The following is a 21512-nucleotide window of genomic DNA, read 5'->3' as shown; positions in this document are numbered from 1 at the left end:
TTTTGACGCGTTCAAGAATATGCGCCGAGGTATACACGTTCAAGAAATTAGCATTTGGCGCTTTCAAGAATTAGCATTTGATGTGTTCAAGAATACGCGCTCAAGTATGAGCATTCAAGAATCAACGTTTGGCGTGTTCAAGAATATCTGTTCAAGAAAATTGTGTTTGGCACTTTCAAGAATTAGCATTTGCCGTGTTCAAGAATCAGCGTTCGACGCATTCAAGAATCAACGTTTGGCGTGTTCAACAATATGCGTTCAAGTATGAGCATTCATGAGTCAGCATTTGACACATTTAAGAATCTACATTTGGCGCATTTAAGAATATGCGTTCAAGAAATTAGCATTTGGCGCTTTCAAGAAATAGCATTTGGGGTGTTCAAGAATCAGTGTTTGACGCATTCAAGAATATGCATGCAAGTATGCGTGTTCAAGAAATGAGCTTTTGGCACTTGGCGTGTACAAGAATCAGCGTTTGGGAACACACCATGCATGTGAATGTGTGTGGTTGTACCCCACTTCACGCAAAAGCAGCTGGGATAGGCTCCAGCAACCCTGTGACCTCAAAAACTAATAAGTGTGTTTAGAAGACAAATGGATGGATGTGACGAGTCATACAAAAACTCCAAATGATGCCAATACTGCATATACACCTTCGACTTCACCCAATGTGTCAGACCCTTCCACCATGAGGAATTGAACTTTTAGCGCCTTGTAAATCTGCTGTAACAGGAGGATGGAAGGTTTCCTCTCTGGCCGTGTCACTTTGCGCACGCCCCGCATTGGATTTGTGATAGGCGAGACGGTTAAAGCGGTCCAATGTGAAAACCATCTTCCCAAAGTCAGAGGAATGTGATGTGGATCGACGCTAATAATAAATAGCCGCGATAACTGGGGGAGGAACCCATCATCCGGCGGCGAGATGGGTTTCCACGAGGGCGAAGCAGCCATAAAAGCCTGAATGAAGAGATGTAAAACAATAAGGCCAGAGGGGTTGGGAGGAAGGTAGGTTGGTGCTGTGGCGGCGGTGGTGGTGGGGGGTGACGACCCTGGCGAGCAGGCAGGAGACGGAGGAAGAGGAGGAAAGAGAGCGTCTGCACTCCATCAAAAACTGTGTCAGTCACTCTCTACCACCAACCGGCCCCACCCCGCCTACCCTCTGCCCCTTTGCTTCACTCTCTCTTCAAGTCACACATTAATTCCACTTCTTTTAACCGCCAGCGAGGGGTGTCCTCGAATGAATGTCAGTCCTCTGTTGAGGGTGACAGGAGAGTGAACGGGGGGAGAGCAGAGGGAGGAGGGGTTCAAACCGCCTGTCGTCCTCTGAGACCTTCTTTTTTTTTTTCCTTTCGGTTTCACCCAACATGACCTGCTCCTTTCCATTTTAATTGCATGCCCCCCTCCTCCATTTTTTTAATGTTTCCCCCATCTCTTTAACAGACATTTGATAACGCTCCATGTTGAATCACGGCGGCTTATGAGACATCTGAGGCTCAGTCGGACGCGGAGCGACACTGTCTGGAGGAGAATGGATGCGATCAAATTGGCAGCCAGCAAGTCAAGTGACGAAAGGAATTATGGGAGTTATTCCCCGTGCTGGAGATTCCAATTAATCAATGCCAGTCTGACTCCGAGCCAAATCAAATCTGGACCAAAATGTGCGTCCCAGGAGGTTCTCATTGAGTGGGATTTTTTTCTTCTTTCCTTCACGTCCAACAAGAATCAAGTCACACTTGATAAAGTTTGTCTTTGTGAACGTGTGCCGACATCCTACCTTCATCGAGGGTCTGATAAATACAATCCGAGCGGTGTGTGGATGGTCAGCATGGCATGCGTGAAAAATAATTACACTTAGGCTGACATCCAAGGTCGACGAGCTTTAACAGCTGCCCGATCATTGAAAGCTATTTTCCCCCCTTCCTTCTCCTCCTCTCCGGACTCGTCTGAGGAAAAAAAAAACACACAGATTGTTTTTCATCCTGTCATATGAGAGCACATGAAGGCCTCAGCCTGCATCATGACTTAACTCTGAAAGATTCATAATCATTGGAGTGGCATGAGACGTGCAGAAAGACAACCGTAAACCCCCTTTTTTAAGGTGTAATACATTTAACTCCACATAAACGGAACATCTGGTCAGCATGACTCGTGGACCAAGAAACTTGCATATATGCCCCAACCAGGAGGAGGCCCCGCTGCAGACCCAAACATGAAGGGGAGATTTTATCTCACGACTGGCCTGGGAATGCTGTGCTTTTTTCCCATTGTAGCCTGGGGAGAGTGAAGTCTAGGCCACTCAGCTTAGGTTGCTGCCCCCACAACCCAAGTAAAGATAAGCACGAGTTAATGGATGGCTAACGGATGAAAAAAAAAGAACTGAATGAAATGCAAACACACTGACTAGCATTAAAGCTATATTCACCAGATACTGCTCTTTTCCCAACTTGATTTGGATTTATGAGACATATAATTTTTACATTTTTAGATATATGAAAATATTTTGATTGAATAGATATTTAGTCCAATTGGTTCACTTCTGTGTTACCAGTTTCTACAGCAGTTTTTTGATATTGTGCTGAGTCAACGTTTAACCCTGTAACATTGAAACATTAGATTCACTCTAACATTCTTCGAGCTACTGTAACTCTTTGACTATTTACCTGATCAACTTAACTCCAGCAGGTCATGACTCGTTTTGTGCAATTGACTAAATCTGATAGAATTACATTAATTGCATACATGCCAAAGAGGTATGGTAGTTCAAAAAGTGCATATTATTTAGGTGTCACCAGCAACATCCCTGGTATGAAAGGGTTAATGCAGTATCTCCAAGAGCTTTAGCTTCAGTGTTATATTCTTTTGACTACCGTAACTCTGTATTTATCGTAATTCCAATGCACCGGGAACAGGTCTGACTTACTGCCGATTATGCGAAGCAAGCTCCTGCTTTGATCATACAAAGACCGGACAGCCCTCAGTAAGGCTCCCTAACCCTATACGCCCAGAACACCCTCCACAGAACCATACAATGATGCAGTCTTTTACAAATCCACATAACACATATGGACTGGATGGGTGAACTCCCATGACCCTCCAGCACCCTATTGAGATTGTAGAACTGGTCCACTGTTCCACAACCAGGTCACAAACCGAACTGTTGTTCCTGGATCTGAGGTTTGACCATCAGATGGACTTTCCTCTCCAGTACCCTCACATTGATTTTCCCATGGAGGTTGAGGGCTGTAATTACCCGGTAGTTGGAACACACCCTCCAGTCACCTTTCTTGAAAAGGGAAATCCTGTTTGCCAGTCCAGTGGTACGGTTCCTGACTACCGTGGTATGCTGCAGAGATGTGTCAGCCAAGACACTCAAACAGCATCCAGAGACTTGAAACATTCAGGGTGGACCTCGTCCTATCCCGGAGTTCTGCCATCAAGGAGCTCGTCGATCACCTCAGTGACTTTTCGCTCACCACGCTGTCTACAACCTTGATATTTTTGTGCTGGCCACCTTCAGACCCTCATATCCACCCATTAGGGCAGTTGTGACTAATCCATTAGCTGTCTACATTCAAAACATCTGGTAATTCTATTACATGTTTTCCCACCAGTAGATTTTTCTCTGTGTAGAAAACTGAAGTTTAGAAACAGTTTCTGCCCCTTGACTGGATCTGTATAATCCCAGTTTTGTCCTTTACTATGTTGTGAATGTTAATGGACCAGACCCTCCACTGATTCCTGGGTAACTTTTTTGGCATGTTTTTAATTTTTCCACAGAGGAAAGGAAGTCTGAGTAAAATGCAGACATGACGACACAGAACAGCATTTCAAGCTTCATTAATCAACTGTCAGATAGTAATTTAATGTCTAATTAAGTTCCAAAGCTTGAGATCCTAAAATGGTGATACCACTATTGTATTAACTCGTGATAAAACTGTTATCAGGACACGAAGTTTTATCCTACCAATTTGGGTTTAATATAAACAGTTTCAGCAGTTATTTATGCATTTGTATACTTCCAATCATTATATATTTTTTTTCCAATAACATTTTTCAGTTCTTTTCTTTTTTTCCCTTTAATTCCATCAATTAACATCCATTTGAATCATTTAAACTTTATGTAATTTAGTGTTAAGCAAGTTACTCCCGCCTTCTATCACTTTATTTCAGCTTTCAGAATGTCCTTTAGCGTTCAAGCATACTTCAGCACTCCAGCGCCCCAGCTCCAGCTGTCAGCGTTCACACAAGCATTTTGCAGGAAGTGCAATATTTCCACTTTCTTCTATTTTTCATTTCAGCTGTCGGGGTTGCAAATCTGAATGGCTCCGGCTTTGCAAACTGACAACATTCCAATCTTTTATAAATGTTTCACATCATCCCATCATACATTTATTAGCTGGTAATGATCAGCAACATTTGGCGAACGCATTCTCTTAAAGAGCCACTCCCATCACCTTTTGATCTACTTTAAAGGCGTTCCCAGTAGTCTTTTAATTGAAATTATGCTGTTTTTTGGATACATTTAAAAAAAAACAATTGTTTTCTGGGACATAGGTTCTGCAGAGCGTAAGGAGTTCATTAGAAATTTGTCGGCAGAGCAACACCGCCCCCACTTCCCCAGCCTGTCGCTGAGAGCTCTCTGTTTACACTGTTCACACCCCCAATCTATATTGCCAGTGCAATAAAAATGGCGAGCGTTATTGGAGCTATCCAGGTGTACAGTTTTAAGCCAGATGAAGGGAAAAATGAAGAAATACATAGATTTAATCGTCTACATGTGAATGCATCGCAAAGGGGCGGAGAGGGAAGCATTGTATTTTCTACATCACAAACCAATCTTTTTCTAACTACAATTTTTCATCTGCTCCTGGTTCTCAAAGATTTGTAGAAAGAATTAGTCAGAAAGGCAATTTTTGGCTTACTTATATCCTCCATTCAGGGGTGGGGCTATAGGGGAGGGCGGCTGCCCTTCCAGTAAAAAACTTTCTTCCTCAATTATTAACGTAGCTTTTGAATAATACTTAAAAAAATCATCAATCCAAGCTTCTTTAAACATAGAAAAACTAAAACTAAAGTAAGGCAGAATTTGAATTATTACCCTCCCCCTCCAGCTTCTCCCTACCTTTCTACCTTTCCAGTTGTAGGGGCATTTGAAGTGATAGGGTTGTCCAAAATAGTTTTTTTAGGGGCGACCCTCATTTTGGAAGGATGTAGAGTATTCCACCGTCACGGTGTCCCGAAGAAGCACTTTTTTTGTTTTAGCATGACTTTTTTTAAAGTTATTAAACAAATGTTATGTATTTCCGAGCGCTCGCAGCACCATGCTAACGTAGCTGACCGGCAACTATTGATGACACCATCGAGTGGGAGTGCCATCTAAATTTGAAGACACTATTTTTCCATGACTCTCTGTTTGGAGGGCTAAATTTAGCGGTAGGGAAAAGCTGTAGGGGGGCAGGAAGAAATGTGAGTAATAACTTTTTCTTTTAGCATGACTTTTTAAAGTTATAAAACAATTCTTTTTGTATTTCTGAGCACTAGCAGCACCACGCTAACGTAGCTGACCGGCGAGTATTGATGACATCATCGAGTGGGATTGACGTCCAAATTTGAAGACACTATTTTTCCATGACTCTCTGTTTGGAGGGCTAAATGTAGGGGTAGGGAGAAGCTGTAGGGGGAGGGGAAGAATTCAGATTTTTTATAAACAAACTCTTTGAACTACGTCTTTTTGATCATTTCATTTATAATGGCCCAAACATTCTGCTTTTCTCATTTGCCACAAAATACTAAAAACACACAAAATACAATTTTCTTCAGAGTGTGTCTTTAATTCCACACATATTTTTCTGAAGTTTTTATTTTGTTAAATAAAAAAATCCATAATGGAAAAATTGAAACATTTTCCTCAAAATTCAGATTTTCTACTATCATATACTTTTCACATAAAAATACCACAATGATTTGCATGAACTCTTAAGGCTCATTTTGCCTGGAGGACATTCCAATGACACAGCTTCCCCCCTCCGCCTCCCAAACACTAATGATCATCCATAGAATAAACACCTCGACCAGGTTCATTATTTGGCATCTGCAAATACATAAGAAGGAATGCATGTGCAGCAGTGGAATCCAATTTTGTTTTTGCTCTTTCACAGACAGTGGTGGCAGCGTAATGATGGGCAACCGAGCAGCGGTGTGTGCGTGCAGCTTCAGGTAGACGAGGCTGCGCGTGTGCCGGCTGTAAGGGGAGATTTAGCGCGGTGACATCACAGTTATGTGGAGCATCCGTCACTGCCGTTTCAAACGAGGAGGAAGAATAATCAAACAGATAATATGACCAAAAAAAAAAAAAAGTCTTTTGGTTTAATGATTTACTTAAAATATGAGTTTGATGAAATGACCCAATGCGCAGTCATTATCCTAAATGCACAAATAACCCAAATACCCATAATCTAGTCAAGGGGTAAAGCCCGTATTGACCTAGTGATTCTGTACGTGTCTGACCCAGTCTGCTGGGTGCAGTGACAGAGCCCTGAGCTGTCTTCACCTGAGGAGGGCAGACTGGGGTAATTTTCTCCTCTTTGAAAGAAATCAAGGAGGAGACAGAAAAAATGGGGGGAGAGGAGGGGAGAGCGGGCCGACTTCCTGTGGATTTTTTTTTTTTTTCTTGAGAAAATCTACATATATATTACCCGGCGAGTGTTCATGTGACTGGTGCGATTTCTTATTTAGATATAACAGAGAAACACTTTCCAAATGGGTTTCTTACATTATTAATAGCAACAAGCGCTCACGGGGACGCCACAAAAATATATATATATATATCCGCTCTGATTGGTGTTTGATCTCTTAAGTAAAAATTTCAAAAATCATTGATTAGTTTCTTTTTTCCTGCTTTCTGAAGGGGGCAGAAAGAGGGAAGCAATTGTGAGGAAAGACAGATTGAGGGAGAGCAGGAAAGGAAATCATGCACTCCACAGAGGCCACAGACCCAGGTCATTTTCATGCACCAGGTCCCCCCTTTTTTTCTTTTTTTGCCTTACCCTTCCCCCCTATCCATCCATCCATCCATCTCCACCCACCCATCTCCCCTCTCACCCTGCAGGGCAGGCCCTGCCTTCCATCTGTTGTCTGTCCCAGCTAGATGCGGCCCCGTTCCCCCTCCACTTGCATTTACAATTCAATTAAAAGCAACAACCCCAGTCTTCCTCCTCCTCCTCCTCTTCAACCCTTTTTTTTTTATAAAACTGTGCTTGGATGAGCACAGCAGAAAGGCCCATACCCCATGTTGCGACGCAGTCATGACACACACTTACTGGGACGCGGCGAAGCAACAGCGAGCCCACAGATGACGCAAACACGCACTGACAGATAAATACGGAGAGCGTGTGCAAGAAAGAGGCAAGCAGGGAAAGAAGCTCACGCATACAATGATTTTTTTTCTCTTTTTTTTACCCTCAATTTGAATTGAAACAGAATAGTAAATAGGGTTGGTGGGACTAAGCTGAGGAACAATACGAGCAAAGAAAGTGGGTCACACTTTGCATTAGAATAATGTATGTAATAATGATGTAACAGCTGAGCTGCGAGGGGAAATAATGGTGATAATTTTGTTAAAATGTAGGAGAAAAAACACACGTATTGCATGGTTAAATCGACGGTTTATGGTCAAGAGTTTGTGCAGCTTTTAGTCATCTTTAATATTAATTTCTGAGTAAAAACCCATTATGAACGCTCTGGCGTCTAAATCAAACCCCTCGTAAGTTACTTTCTGTCTTTCCTCGGTAATCTGAAAGCAATATCCACAGGCATCCCTTCTCCAGGAAAAAAAGGATCTTTAATATTTAATTATGGTGGTGCCAACATGCAACTTTTATCACTTTCTTGTGTCATTTGCATCTTTGGCAAGCCCAGAAGATACACACAAAGTAAGAGAAACAGAGAGAAAATAGACTGAGAATAATGAAAAAGGGAAGTAAAAAGCAATCAGGCTGTCATGGCTACCCCAGAAGAGAATAAGAAGGGAAAACGAGTGCAAGATTTCCTTCTCAGAAGATTTAGTTGAATCTTTTGAGCTGCACGAGCAAGGTGTCATCAGCATACTGTTTAAAGTTTGCAAAAACTTCGATAAACGTCTGTAGTTTCTTCAGAAACGATCTCGTTGGGCCTCCGTTTAATGAGAAATGTGATTCTGTGTGACACTCTGGAGCTGAAACCTGTTAGACTCTGATCGGAAGATCATTTTAGAAGGAAGCGAATCAGGTGGGGGAGATTTTTCTATTAAAAAAAGAGACATGGATGACTGTAAACTCCTTTCACACATACACAGCCTTCATTCATCTGAAGCAAAAGTGTTGCTGCAATCACTCCTTTGATTATGATTGTTGTCATTTTAATGAAACATTTCTGAGTTACAGTTGTCTCATTCACAAGCAGCTTGCATCACTGCTTTATCACATAAACACTATCCAAACTCCGTCAACAAGGAGTTTATCTAAGATAATTGATGGTAACACTAAGTCATATTTTTATTTTTTGAATTTGAGCTGCAAGAACAAGAAAAAATACATCTGACAGCAGCTTGTTTTCCAAACAACAAAATTTTCTTAAACCCTTGAACAGAGGAAATGTTGCCACTGACAACTAAATAACACGCTCTTTGACATACCGTAACTCTTTGACCGTTTATAGCAGGGGTGTCAAACATAGGACCCGCGGGCCGTATCCGGTCCACTAGGTGCTCGAATCCAGTCCAGTCATTAAGAGGAAAAAATGATAAGGATGCTGGAGAAAAAAAGCAAGTTTTATGCCTGTTTCTGTGCCAAGTTATGGTTCTTTAAAGAAGTGACCGCAATGTGCAATTCTGCCACTAGGGGAGCAAAAGAAACGAAACATGAGATAAACAATCAATAATTAAAACAAACTACGTAATAATGAGTAATTAGGCTACTAGGTTGTTTGAGGATTTTTTTCTAACTGAGAAAAAAACAAAAACAAAGCTACAGATGACAAGTTGACAATAGGTGATTCTGCTATTTTGTCACTGGTCCGGCCCACTTGAGATCAGACGGGTTGAATGTGACCCCTGAATGCCAAAATGAGTTTGACATCCCTGGTTTACATGATCAACATAAATCAGCCGATTCTGACTAAGAGAAAATAGTTTTTTCATATCAACTTTGCACCGATATGCAACACATTACTGCATTTTTCGCACTATAAGGCATACTAAAAATATTACAAATGTTATACGTTAACGTGGCTAACATGTAGCTGTGTCAGACTGTGTTTTTTTATGTTACTAACAAGTTGGTAGTTAGCGTAGTCACAATAATGTTTGTTTTAGCTGTATTTGTCTGTCTTTTTTTAATGAGTTGCAAACAAGTTTGCACATTATAATCCGACACCTCCAACAGGGTTCCTTCTAATGGGTTCCCATCTGAGAATATCACATGCTGTTTTCCCAATTGCATTTTAGAAGTGAGCTATGATGCTGTGTCTGTGCCCACATTTGAAGCCAAACAGTAAGAACCAAATGCTACAATACCTCAAAAGACCACTAGAGGCTGGTGGCAAAAATGAGCAATTTCCAGTTGACAGCTTTGTAAAAATGTCTGATTTTAGACCAAAAATAAAACACACATATTTGACCAGAGTCAAAACTTTTTTCAAGTTTAATACTTTGCTTTAACATTGAGTAAATGTGGCGGTGGTGCTGGAGAGGGAAATGACAGCGATACCTTTTGATTCTAAAACGTTTAAAATTCCAAGAGCTTTTTTTTCTTATGTGGGCAGGTTGGTGGATCCATTCCTGGACCAAAGAAAGATGCTTTATCAGACGCATTTGGTCATTTTACTGAGCTGGACGGATCAAACTCTGGTCATGGACCTGGCCCACTTAAGCATTCAAAATACCTAGGGGAATGGGAAGAAAATATTTATCCTGAGTTTGTATGTCTAAGGCCCAATCCGAATTCTTCCCTTCTCCCTAGCCCTTCATTTATCCCTCCAAATGGAGAGTTATGAAAAATGATGTCTCATATTTCGGATGTCAGTTTCATTCAATGGCGTCACCAATCGCCACTGCGCTAGCTTCCAACGCTTGAATATATATATATATATATATATATATAACAGCTGTTTCATAACTTTTAAAAGGTCCTGCTACAACTTAAATGTAAACGTCTGTGCTTCACAGTGCACCCATGTGAAGAAAGGCACTTCTCAGAGTGATGCGGTTTACCCTCGCGATGGAGGACTTTGTACCCCTCCGTTTGGAGGGTCGGATTTAAAAAAATACATTTCCCGGACACGACTTGCACTTAAACTGCCCCTTCGAATTTAGGGGAGGGGAGAAGAGAAGAAATCGGATTGGGCCTATATTTGGGCTACAAGCCAGATCCCAAAAGATATTGCAAGTGGTCAAAGTCCAACCAGCTTTAAATAATACTAAAATAAATAAATGCATGTTTGATCAGGAGGATTTTAGATTTTTGAAAATCTTAAAATGCCTAAAGAATCTGATTTCTTTATATTATTTATTTCTATGTTTTTTTTTTTTTTTGTTTTGTTTTTTTTTTTTACCAAACCAGTCATCTTTGTATATGATTGCTACATAAACTGAGTTACTATTTATCTAGTTAATAGGAACAAATTCTGATTTGACTTTCGGTCCAATTAAGATAGAAATACACAATTTCCTCGTGTTCGCAAATTTAAATCTCCCATGCCACACACTCTGCCAGCCAATCAAGCGTGTCCACCTGCAACAAGCCCGGCGTCCTGCCTGAAGCACTGTTGCAGAGTGTGTTAATGACTGATAATGTGTGTAATTACCATCATAACAGCCACATGGAACTGATGAAGCCAGACTTCCCCTCCTCACCTGAGGGGCCTCCTTCCCTCTGGTTCACCCTGAATGGCGCTTGGCTCTGAAGGAAGCCTGACTCAGTGCTTCTACACCTTCAGGCCTGGCCACCATTAAGATTACAATCTTAATGAAAAGCAAAGGAAACACATCATTATCATAAGAATACTTGTCACAGCAGCGATGCTTTTCACAGTACTACCACCAACCCCAATAAAATGATGGTGTATTTACAGGCAAAACTTCCACTCCCCGTTTCAAACTGGATGTCAGGAATGATCTAATGACAGTTTTAAACTCCGGTCATCTTTTCCTCCCCCCCAGAATGTGTTTCTGAGCTGCATTTTCCAACTGCAGAGGATCTAAACTCCTGTAAATATTTAATACCCTGTGCACAAATCTGGATCGGAGTCCAGGACCTCCACCTGTGTAAACTCATAAAGCTCATGTTAAAACAGGGCTGTCAAATGGTGTTCCTGCTCCCTCCCCGCACTTGGAAGTCCTGAGAGTCTCGGGGCATGTGGGGACAACCGGCTAACATCCAGACCGCGAAACCGAGGGAAAGAACGGAGATTCATCACTTGCAGAACATCCCCGTTTCTCCTACCACCCAGCTTTGGGTTTGCTCGAGACTTACTTTATACTCTAAGCTGATTAAATGGGTTTTATGTGCAAAATGACTGAGAATTAAAAAGCAGTGAAGAGCAAAGAAGGAGCAGTTCTTTTCTGAGCCTACATAGCAGTGTGTGCGTAATCTCCAATATCCTGTTCAGTATTCCATGCATCCAGCAGCGCTCCACGACATTTTTAGGGATTGTTTTTACAGCTGATGGAGAAGTCTTAGAACTGAATTCTCAGATGTTCTTTTCTTTGTATCAAAACAGCAAACAGTACTATGAAAAGAAACAAAAATTCAAACCATGCTGACACGGATATACTTCTACATACAGGAGACAATCCCTGGCAGATAGAGTGGCCAGGAAGTTCTAATTAGGGCTCCATGTGGATCAAACAGAAAGTTAAAAAAGAAAATGGAACCTAGGTGTAGTTTGGTAAGTGACCACTAGGGGTGTGGTTCAAACAACCTTTGAAGCCATTTTTTAAAGGTCTGATCCAAAAATACATATCTGGTGGAAATAAATGATTCCTAATTTCCACATTAAGTTATTTTGTTCTTTCTTATGGGGTCCAGATGAGCCAAACCTTACATTGACGTGTTATCCGTCCCACAAAAAATATAAATGGTGGTCAGGATTTCATGGACACCAGTGAAAATCAAAAATCATTGGGGAAAACAAAGTTCTGTGACTGCCTTGTGTGGTCCAGATGACGGCACTCCCTACGTCAACACACCTAGGACAGCACAACGGTTAAGTCTCAGGCTACATTATCACCGGGGATTTTTTTCTTAGCCACTAAACTGTTGGTTTGTAATCAATGAGAATCTACTTCTGCATGTACATTAGGCCTATGATCCCTTGCAATTTATGAATTTCAGTCTAAAGTTGGATAATTGGTTAATCTTGACAGTTTAAATGTGTTTTAATTGCCAAGACAATTTCTTCTTTAGGACAAATGAGCGTCTAAAACCTTTAACAGAGAATGTAGCAAAGACTTAACGAGATGAAAGATACATAAACCTAATGCAGCCCGATGAAATTAATTGAAATGCAATAAAATAAAATGTCATAAAAGTCACTGCATACCACTCCATTAAATTCACACACTGCTGAGTGTGCGTAAAAATAACCAATTAGCTTTCTTTAATAGACGAATGAATAGTTGTTGATGTGTTCTTGGGTGCAGAATATTCTGATGTCTCGTCACCATTTTTTTGGTAAAATCCAGGGATTTTAAAACTGGAGCTTTGAGACATCACAAACCATCTCCATTCACTCGTGGTTTCTCCAAACTAAGCTGACGTAGAGCCAAGCCATTCTTCAGTTCTGCTCAGTGGGGAAGGATCTAGTTGTTTCTTGGATGGAAGACCACTTGCCAAGACTTTTCTTTGTTTAGTTTGAAATTCCAGTCGATTTATCGAATGGTTGTTGTTTTGGATCACAGGCCGACATCTTACCAACAAACATGGGCTCTCCATGTCACGCTGTGACAATTATTTTATCAGATATCTGTCCGACCTTGGTTAGAGACACGTGCCTGGGCAGAAATCTGATACAACTCCAACCTCTGCTATTGGGTTACAATAAACAGAAGATTGATCTTATTTTGTAATTCAATTTCCAAAACTGTAAAAAAAAAAAAAAAAAATACTAAAATCTTTAGGAACCATCTGCTGTGTTTAATTGCATTAGAACTCACGGGTGCTTATTAACATGGCCAGTAGGTGTTATTTTACTTCGTCTTGCAATTCAGTGGAAGTTTAGTGATGGGGGGGTGCAGAGCTGACAAATCCAAAGCTCCCAACAGAGTGTAAACTGTGTTTTCCTCTATCACTGCTCTAAGCTTTAATGTGTTTGGCGCTCCTACCGGCATGGTGCTGCAGCTTCAGCATGATGAAGTGCCGTCTCTCCAGTGAGGAGTGGAATCATGGGGTCAGACAAATCAGAGGATATAGCTGTGATCGTTGAAGAGAAAACTGTAAACGTAATTCACTTTTATAGGCAACATTAGTGAAGACAGACCTAATAATACAGCACAATTCATACTCAAAGATTTTTATAAATTCCTTAAGATAAACATGGAAAGCAATACAGGCAGACTAGCTTAAAGCGCACTCGAAAGCCTTCAGGTTTTTTTTTTTTTTCAAAAAACAGTAGTGCACTTTAAATTCCAAATCACCTTAGGCCTATATATGGATTATATTGATGTCAAAGTGATTTTAAGCGGTAAGCAGCCCTCTGTCAAAATGTTAGGTTGGGTTTTATTGTAAACACACTGATGCGTCTAATGTGCAGCAGTCTTGGACTGTGTTTTTTTTCCCGTGTTCCTAACAAGTTTGGGGTCTAGCATAGTCCCAATAACGTTTGTTTTAGCGGCTTCAGCCTCCTTTTTAGCTGTTGTAAAGGTACGCATCATTAATGCTCTGACGCTGCCAACATGTAGCAGTGCTGGACTGTGTTTTTGCATGTGTAACAGGGTAGGGCGTTAGCTTGACAGCAGTAATGTTTGTTTTAGTGGCATCAATCAGTCTTTTTACAAGTTGCAAATAAGCTTGAGAGTTACAAAAATGTTAAGATTGTTAAAAATGTTACAAAATAAGCGGTGGTAAAAATCTTTTTTTTCTTTAAGTATTGCTAACAAGGTTGGAGTTAGCTTTGTCACAGTGCAAGCAGTGCAAGTCTTTTTTTTTTACATGTCCCAATTAAGGTTTACAAAGGAGTATTAGGGCCACTTTATAAGAAAAAAAGTATTTTTAAAATTACGACTTTAAATCTCGTAAATTTACGAGAAAAAAGTCGTAACTGCTAAATTATGAGAAAAAAGTCGTATATTTATGACTTTAAAAGTCATAGGCTAAATTTATAACTTTTAATCTCATAAATTTACGGAAAAAAAACTCGTAAGTCGTAAATTTAGGAGAAAAAACTAGTAAATTTACAAGATTAAAACTTGTAAATTTGCGAGATTTAAAGTCGGAAATGTATGAGATTAAAAGTCATGAATTAATGAGAAAAGAAAACGTGAGCGGTGTCCGAATGTGTTTTTTTGTGTTATTAACTAGCTTGAGAGTTAGCTTTGTCACAGTAAAGTTTGTTTTCAGTCTTTTTTTAGGTGTTCCAAATAAAGTTTGAAGTTACAAGTATTGTAACACAAACATAGCTAACGTTTAGTGGTGTTTGGGCGTTAGCATAGTCCCAGTAACGCTTGTTTTAGCGGTGACAGTCTGTTTCAAGCAAGGTTGGGAGTTAAAGGTATTGTAAACGCGACAACACATCTAATGTTTAGTAAAGTTAGAGTGTGTTTACTTTTTTTATGTTTTTATGTTTATTAAAAAGGTTGGGAGTTAGCTTAGTCACTGCAACATTTGTTTTAGGTGACTCAGTCTTTATTGCACTCAATCCAAATAAGGTACCCATAACATGGCAACTACTTCTAGTATGGCTAATACTTCTAACATGGCTAACATGTAGCATGTTTCAAACAATTTCTAGAACTTCTCTGAATGAAATTAATAAAGTCTGACTTACTGATGCATGTATTTCTGACTTTTTTGTCTCGCTAAATGTTCTTAAGAGTTTGTTGTATCCTATTTGTGACATAATTTTGAAATATACCATTCGTTGACGGTTGAACTTTTAATGTGGCGTGCCCCTATTGTTTGGAAAATATGTTAAATTGACAAAGGTTTTAGAAAAACGAATAAAATCACTTTAAAACAAAATTAAAAGTGGAGGCCTTTAAGCTGTCATCCAGTAAAATGAATGGTTTTAAGGCTGGATCTGAAAATTCTCAGGAACATATTTATGGGAGTCTATCTAGTATTCAAAACGCCAACCAGAAATAATTAGAAATCAAAGTCAAATCAAAGTTCTGCTACTCTAACTCTTCTAACGAAGGAACCGTCAAACCCCATTAATTCTCAAAGTTCTCCTTGGCCTTCATTTTCTGCTTTGCGATGTGTTTGTTATCATTTGTATACCAACCACTCAATTGGTCAATAGATCTATACATAACAAATGACAGTGTAGGTGTTAATGACAACCTGGGATTAGAACGGATAACGCTGCCTCAAAGACTTATCGATCGGCAGCAGTCTCTGCAGCAGCGACCGCAGAGGTGCACGCGATCGGCCGGGATCAGCCCCAGACAGGTGGAAGGAGCACTCCCGAGAGTCAGTGAACCGTTCCCGGTCTGCTCATCCGCCCTATCCTCCGTCCTGACAACTGCACCCAGACTCCCTTTCATCCCACCCGACGCAATCTCTTTGGGAGTCTGGAAAAGATTTGCCAGAGTGCCAAGATGAGAGACCGGCCAATGCTGAAATGTCAGAGCATGTTAATTAACACAGGGGCCTATAACAGTGATCAAGGTTCCCTTGAGGAACAGAAGTGGTGTACAACCCAATCTCTTTGCCAGAGGGCCTCCTGGTCCAGATCAATTGGAATAGATTTTCTGCTTTTGCACACACCTGAACGCTGTCAATGGGGAACATAAATTTGGACATCTGTCGTTTTTTTCTGTCTTCATATCTGGTGAAAATTCGTCTTCATCTACTGTTTCTGCCTTTAAAATGAAAGACTGCTTTGAAAACAGGGGCTTGGATGACTTTGAGTTGCACTCGCGCAGACACACATGAGTTCAACCTCAGATGCTGCGACACGGCTCTTCTTCTCATTACTCAGCATAAGGCTTTCACGCTTGACCTGCTTTTTAACTTTCTGATCTGGATTAGCTGTAGATAATTCAAGGGGGTGGAGGAGCGGAGAGGAGCAGGGAATGCACGTCTGCTTGAACTGAAGGCCTTGCAGGTAGTGATCATTCACAGCCCAACAGAGGAGCATGTGGACACAGCTGTCTGTTGGAATTACCATTACTTAGAATTACTGAGCAGAATGGACAGAATTGTAGAAAAGAAAAATAAAATAGATCCCATGGGAGGAATGAGTTGAGAAGAAAAAGTTCAGACTTTATTCATCTTGAACTGCAAACATTAAAATCTGATTTTTTTATTATTATTTTTTTTTTAATGGACCCCTCATTCACACTTTGCTGTTTGGCTTTTTCTCCTCAAACTTATATCTATATGGAAAGTGCGAAAGCTCATTTTACTTTAGTATGACATCATATACTATAGCTGAAAAATATATTTTATCCACTTGAAATTTTTTTTTTTTTTAAATGTCCCCAAAAATCACAAAAAATTTACACCCAGAGGTCAACAAGCCATAATTTACCAAATACAATCTACATCCAATCAAAAAATGAACTTTGTTGACCAAACTTGACACACTTTATCCTAAAAAGGAATCTGAATTCTTCCCATTTGTGGCTCTGAATTATCTGAACAGTTGTAGAACATGTGGATCAAGCAATCAAAGTGGTCCAATACCTGCACTGTAAAAAGTGAAACATTCAATTAACAACAATTCTGTTATTCGTTACGTTTTAAAATAATAGTTTTTATCAAATTTCATTCTTAAGCTAAGTAAACCATCAACTAAAAATTTGAATTTAATGAAAACGGATCATTTTAAATGTAACAAGTTTCAGAACTTTTGTTTATTGATTAAATGTCTCACTTTTTTCACTGTGCAGGTGAACTAAAAATGTTACATCTACAAAGATTGATTAATCGTCTAAATTAGGTCTAATAATTCTAGAAAACCCCAACCTTTCCAAAACTGGTGGAACAAACAAGTCGGGTTGTTCTTAAACATAACCAACAAAGGTTGATCAAGTCACCTGATTAACAAAAGGCAACACCCAGTCGGGAGTAGAAACACTGTTTTCAACATCAAATCAAATGAGATTCATAAAAATGTTATTTTTTGGGTAGTTACAATAAAATGTTTTGAAATCTGAGTGACTATGCTGAAATTTGACAATAACACAAGTTATTAGGGATTGACTAGTTTTCATTCATTTATTCATTCATTTATAAAGCACCTTCCACTACCAGTCAATGGAGCCCAAAGTGCTGTACACAAGAAAGACAGAACAAATTAATAAAAGACATAAAAAACATAAAAGATATAAAAACAAATTAAAACAAATTTTACAAAGAACCCCCCTAGAGGAAACATGGTGAACTGATCTGGTTCCAAAGCACGCCCAAACAAAAAGTGAAAGTGTTTTCACTTGGGTTAATCTAGGGCATTAATCCTCCACTATAAAGGTGATAAAAGAAAAATTATAAACACAACTGGTATAATAGCCATAAGTTTCTAGTAGAAAAGAAGAATACTAACAACACAAATCTAAAGAAGTGAACATTTAAAACATGTTTTAAAATGTGTTGATTACTTTTCAAGTATTGTCAACACTGTGAGGGTGTTTTTCAATGTATGATGGTCAAACTATTTTCCATTGTTTTATTTAATTTTTTCTGCCTTCTAGTCAGAACCGTAGACATAAATACACTGACAGGGGTGTAGAAGAGAAACCCCGCCTACTGTTGTAATGAAGAAAGGAAGCAATATACTTGAAAAGTTCTTTGGAATCAAACAATTTATGTTTTTTTATGTGGAATATGACCTTTTTGCATTGGCTGTATATAAGAACTGGACAAAGTGACCCCCCCCCCCCCCTCATATTTCAAACAGGAAGTGCCCGCTGGCTCCAAGAAGTCAAAATCCCATAAACGACTATTGAGAAATAAACTACTCAATCTTTTTCCTGATTTTCTTTCTGTAGTGAAAGTTATTCAAGTTACACACTGAACAAACCAATAGCTCAATTAGAGTATGTGTTGCCAGCTGGCTCCCACAGATTTCATGTAGCCCACTTTCTGAAAAATCAATTCCTACTGACTTCAGCATGGTATCGTCCACATTTGGGAAAGAAATAGCCGGAAGTAACGTATTTTCTATGGGGAACGTCACACTCACTCAGTCCACTTCTCGTATACAGTCAATGGTTTTTAACAGTGGAGTTCATGGGAAAATACTCTTCTGGAATCTGCCTCTAGTGGTTATTGGTTGAATTACAATATAAGCTCATTTCTGATTTGGGTCAAATTTGGGAATTAGACCTCAAAACGGGTAAAAGTAAGTTGTTTAAAAATGTCCTGCTTGTTGGAACTGTATCAACTAGACTATTCTGGTTGGAAGGTGTCCAGAGCGATCAAAGGTAGCACCTAACTCAGGAGAAAAGGAGGGTGTACGGAAGGTCTTTGGACTGTCCGTCGGTGAGGGGACTCCGTAATAAATCTATTTACATCCTCCTCTGTTTCATTTGCTCCCATGGACTTCACTTGCGTCTCCCCCCATTCAGGCTTGTTTACCTGGCAAGCCAAGTGTGACTACAAAAAGAAAAAAAAATTCCCACAGCCTGAGGTGGGAATTGAGCTGAGGTGGAGAGGGATGGGTGAGGGGTGGAGGCAGCAGGAAGGGAGGGCTAAAGTAGGATGTGTGAGACACAAGAAGAGGTAGGGGCAGGCAGTGGTGTTGCAGAATCACTCAAAGCTGTAACCTACCATCCCTCTCCCAGCCCCCCATGGCTTAATTATCATGTGCAGCCTAGTGGAGATGAAATAACGGAGACTCTCACACGAACACCCACACAGGGAGGCTTGGAAATCTCCTTAAACACACACACAAGCAGAGACTCAAACGTACAAATAGGAGGAGAGAGACAACATGGTCTGCTTTTAATCGAAGCTAATCGGCTAGGAAAATAAACATGCTGGCATGGCAGACATCTATCTTTGGCTGTGGCTGAAGTTGCTAGATAAGGAGAAACAGGCCTCTCGGACATGTGTTCTCTCCCTTAAAAAAACGGCTGCTTCTCCTTGTTGGAATCAGGATTTAATGTGACTTTCAGCAGGAAGTGTGTTAGTTACCAAAAGGTTAATATAGCAAGAACTCTTCAATGATTGATTGAAAACTTAAAAAGGCGTGAGAACTTTGATGCTATGTTCACACCAGGCTTGGAAATGCACGTTCAAGCGACGGGATCCAATGGAAAGTCTATGTAAGCCCTCGCATATGCCTGTGTTGGGCTACCACGTTCAAAACTCTTGCTTTCACTTTTGGCTACGCGTCCATTGAGTGCGGATTGAAAGTAGTTGAAATTAGCCTAATTAGGAACTCAGATTTGCTAAGGACAGAAGTAATTCATGGAAATACCAAATGTTTGAAGAGTGATCACAGAGGAGAAACTAATAATTCAGGTTTGTGCACGGCCGGAGTTGTATGACACCAAGTCTTCTATATATCGGAATAGAGCTGTGAAAGAAAAAGTCTGGAGCAAGACTCATGAGATATGTACCACTTCGATATTTCACACCAAACCTCTTCCAACTGTACTTGGCAGACATGCGCTAGTATCGAATAGCGACAATCTAGTATGAACACCATGACTGAATATACATTCTTGAACGTGTGTCGCATGCCCGGTGTAAACGTATGAGTTTGGCTTCTTGACCATAGCATAGACAGAGTGGCAGCTCGCTAAAAGGCAAGAGCAGGCATTGGACTTGGCACCCTGATCAGAAAGAGATTGACTTTTAGAGCTAAACAACTCTGAGCCACAAGAAACTATAGTATTTGAAGTCATAGAAACTAAGTCTGGTTAATTTTGTGCCAACATCAAACATTGTAGGCCAGGGGTGTCAAACTCAATCGCACTGGGGGCCAAAATCCAAAACACACAGTAGGTTGCGAGCAAAACGGTGGGATGTTGTATGTGATGTGTGATCTCATCCATGAGAAAGGTGAATTAAGGTGGACAGGATTTTATATCTACCATGGAAGACAGGGAAGATAAAATATCTTATCTTGTGGGGTCCAGACGACCCCACTTTTAATATAAACATGCCTAGAATAGCATAAGGGTTAATAAAGAAAAACCAGTAGTCATTCTAACTGATTTCTCAACCTCTATTATCATAGTGTTGCTTCAATATGTTAGCAAGATATTATTGGGCCAGTGATAATATAATATGATCTGGAGGGCCGGGTATAATTACCCTGCGTGCTGGATCCGGTCCCCGGGCCTTGACTTTGACACATGTTGTAGGCTGTTCCTAGCACTTCACAAATGACTTTGACCAGTGGTATCAAGCTCCAGGCCTTGTGGGCCAGTATTCTACATGTTCTCCAACTAGCTTTTCATTGGCCAAACATACCTGATCCAGGTAGTCAACGTTGCTGATAAACCACTAGGATCCTCAAGGATTGGATTTGGACACCTCTGTGACAATCAGTTCTATGGTAACAAGTTAACATTTCTAATGAGTTTGAAAAACATTAGGTCTTATCTCTGGCTGGAAGGGACCACCGTGAATCATTGCCTAAGGTCCCAAGAGATTCTACTAGAGCCGCTGGCTATAACGACCAAGCCAGTTCAACAAAGGGACATAAATTGGCCTTTCAAAAAAAAAAAAAAAAAAGTACTCAAGTCATTGTACATCTGAGTCAGCAGTAGAGAAAACCACAAACATGGAGGATCCAGTTGTTCATAGTTTTTTTTCCACTAGACATACAAGTATACAACATAACAGAGCTATAGTTCCAGTGTTGACATTCTTTCGACTACCGTACCCTTCAATCATTTACGCAATTAACGTAAATACTGTTGCAGAGAAAAGTGGTTTAAAGCCATTTCGTAACACTTAACGTTAGCTGTGCGATACTGGCGCAACGCCGATATGCAACGCCGCTTTTCTCTTCATCAGAATCAGCTGATTCACGTTGATCAATGGTCAAAGAGTATGTCAAAAAGGTGTGTGTTATTAAGGTGTTGGTGTTAAAGGGTTAGAGCCACTATGAATCCCAGCTGTTGATGCGTGTGTTTTCAAATGTTATAAACCTGGCCACAAAGCCCCCAAACTGAACTACATCTCCAAAATGTACTTAAATTGGCCAGAGTTGTAGACCCATTGAAATTTTGAATTGATACTAGTATTCCAGACCACCTTTGCAGCTAAAAGTTGTGTATTCAGGACACCACACATGACTATTGACTATTAACGGCTCAGGAATGCATCAAATGTCCCTGATGTTGTATCACAGCTTCTCCA

The 21512-nt window shown here is 40.2% G+C and overlaps 1 long non-coding RNA gene across 1 annotated transcript in view; it reads left to right on the top strand.

The window, feature by feature from the left end:
- LOC112148791 overlaps window positions 1–21512 on the top strand; it is a 50069-nt gene that overhangs the window by 26954 nt on the left and 1603 nt on the right. The gene's annotated exons all lie outside the window — the stretch shown is intronic.

Source organism: Oryzias melastigma, linkage group LG22, assembly GCF_002922805.2.
Source record: "Oryzias melastigma strain HK-1 linkage group LG22, ASM292280v2, whole genome shotgun sequence".
Taxonomy (NCBI): Eukaryota; Metazoa; Chordata; class Actinopteri; order Beloniformes; family Adrianichthyidae; genus Oryzias; species Oryzias melastigma.
The sequence above is the reverse complement of the archived record's forward strand: the minus strand, read 5'-3'. Positions and strand labels throughout refer to the sequence as shown.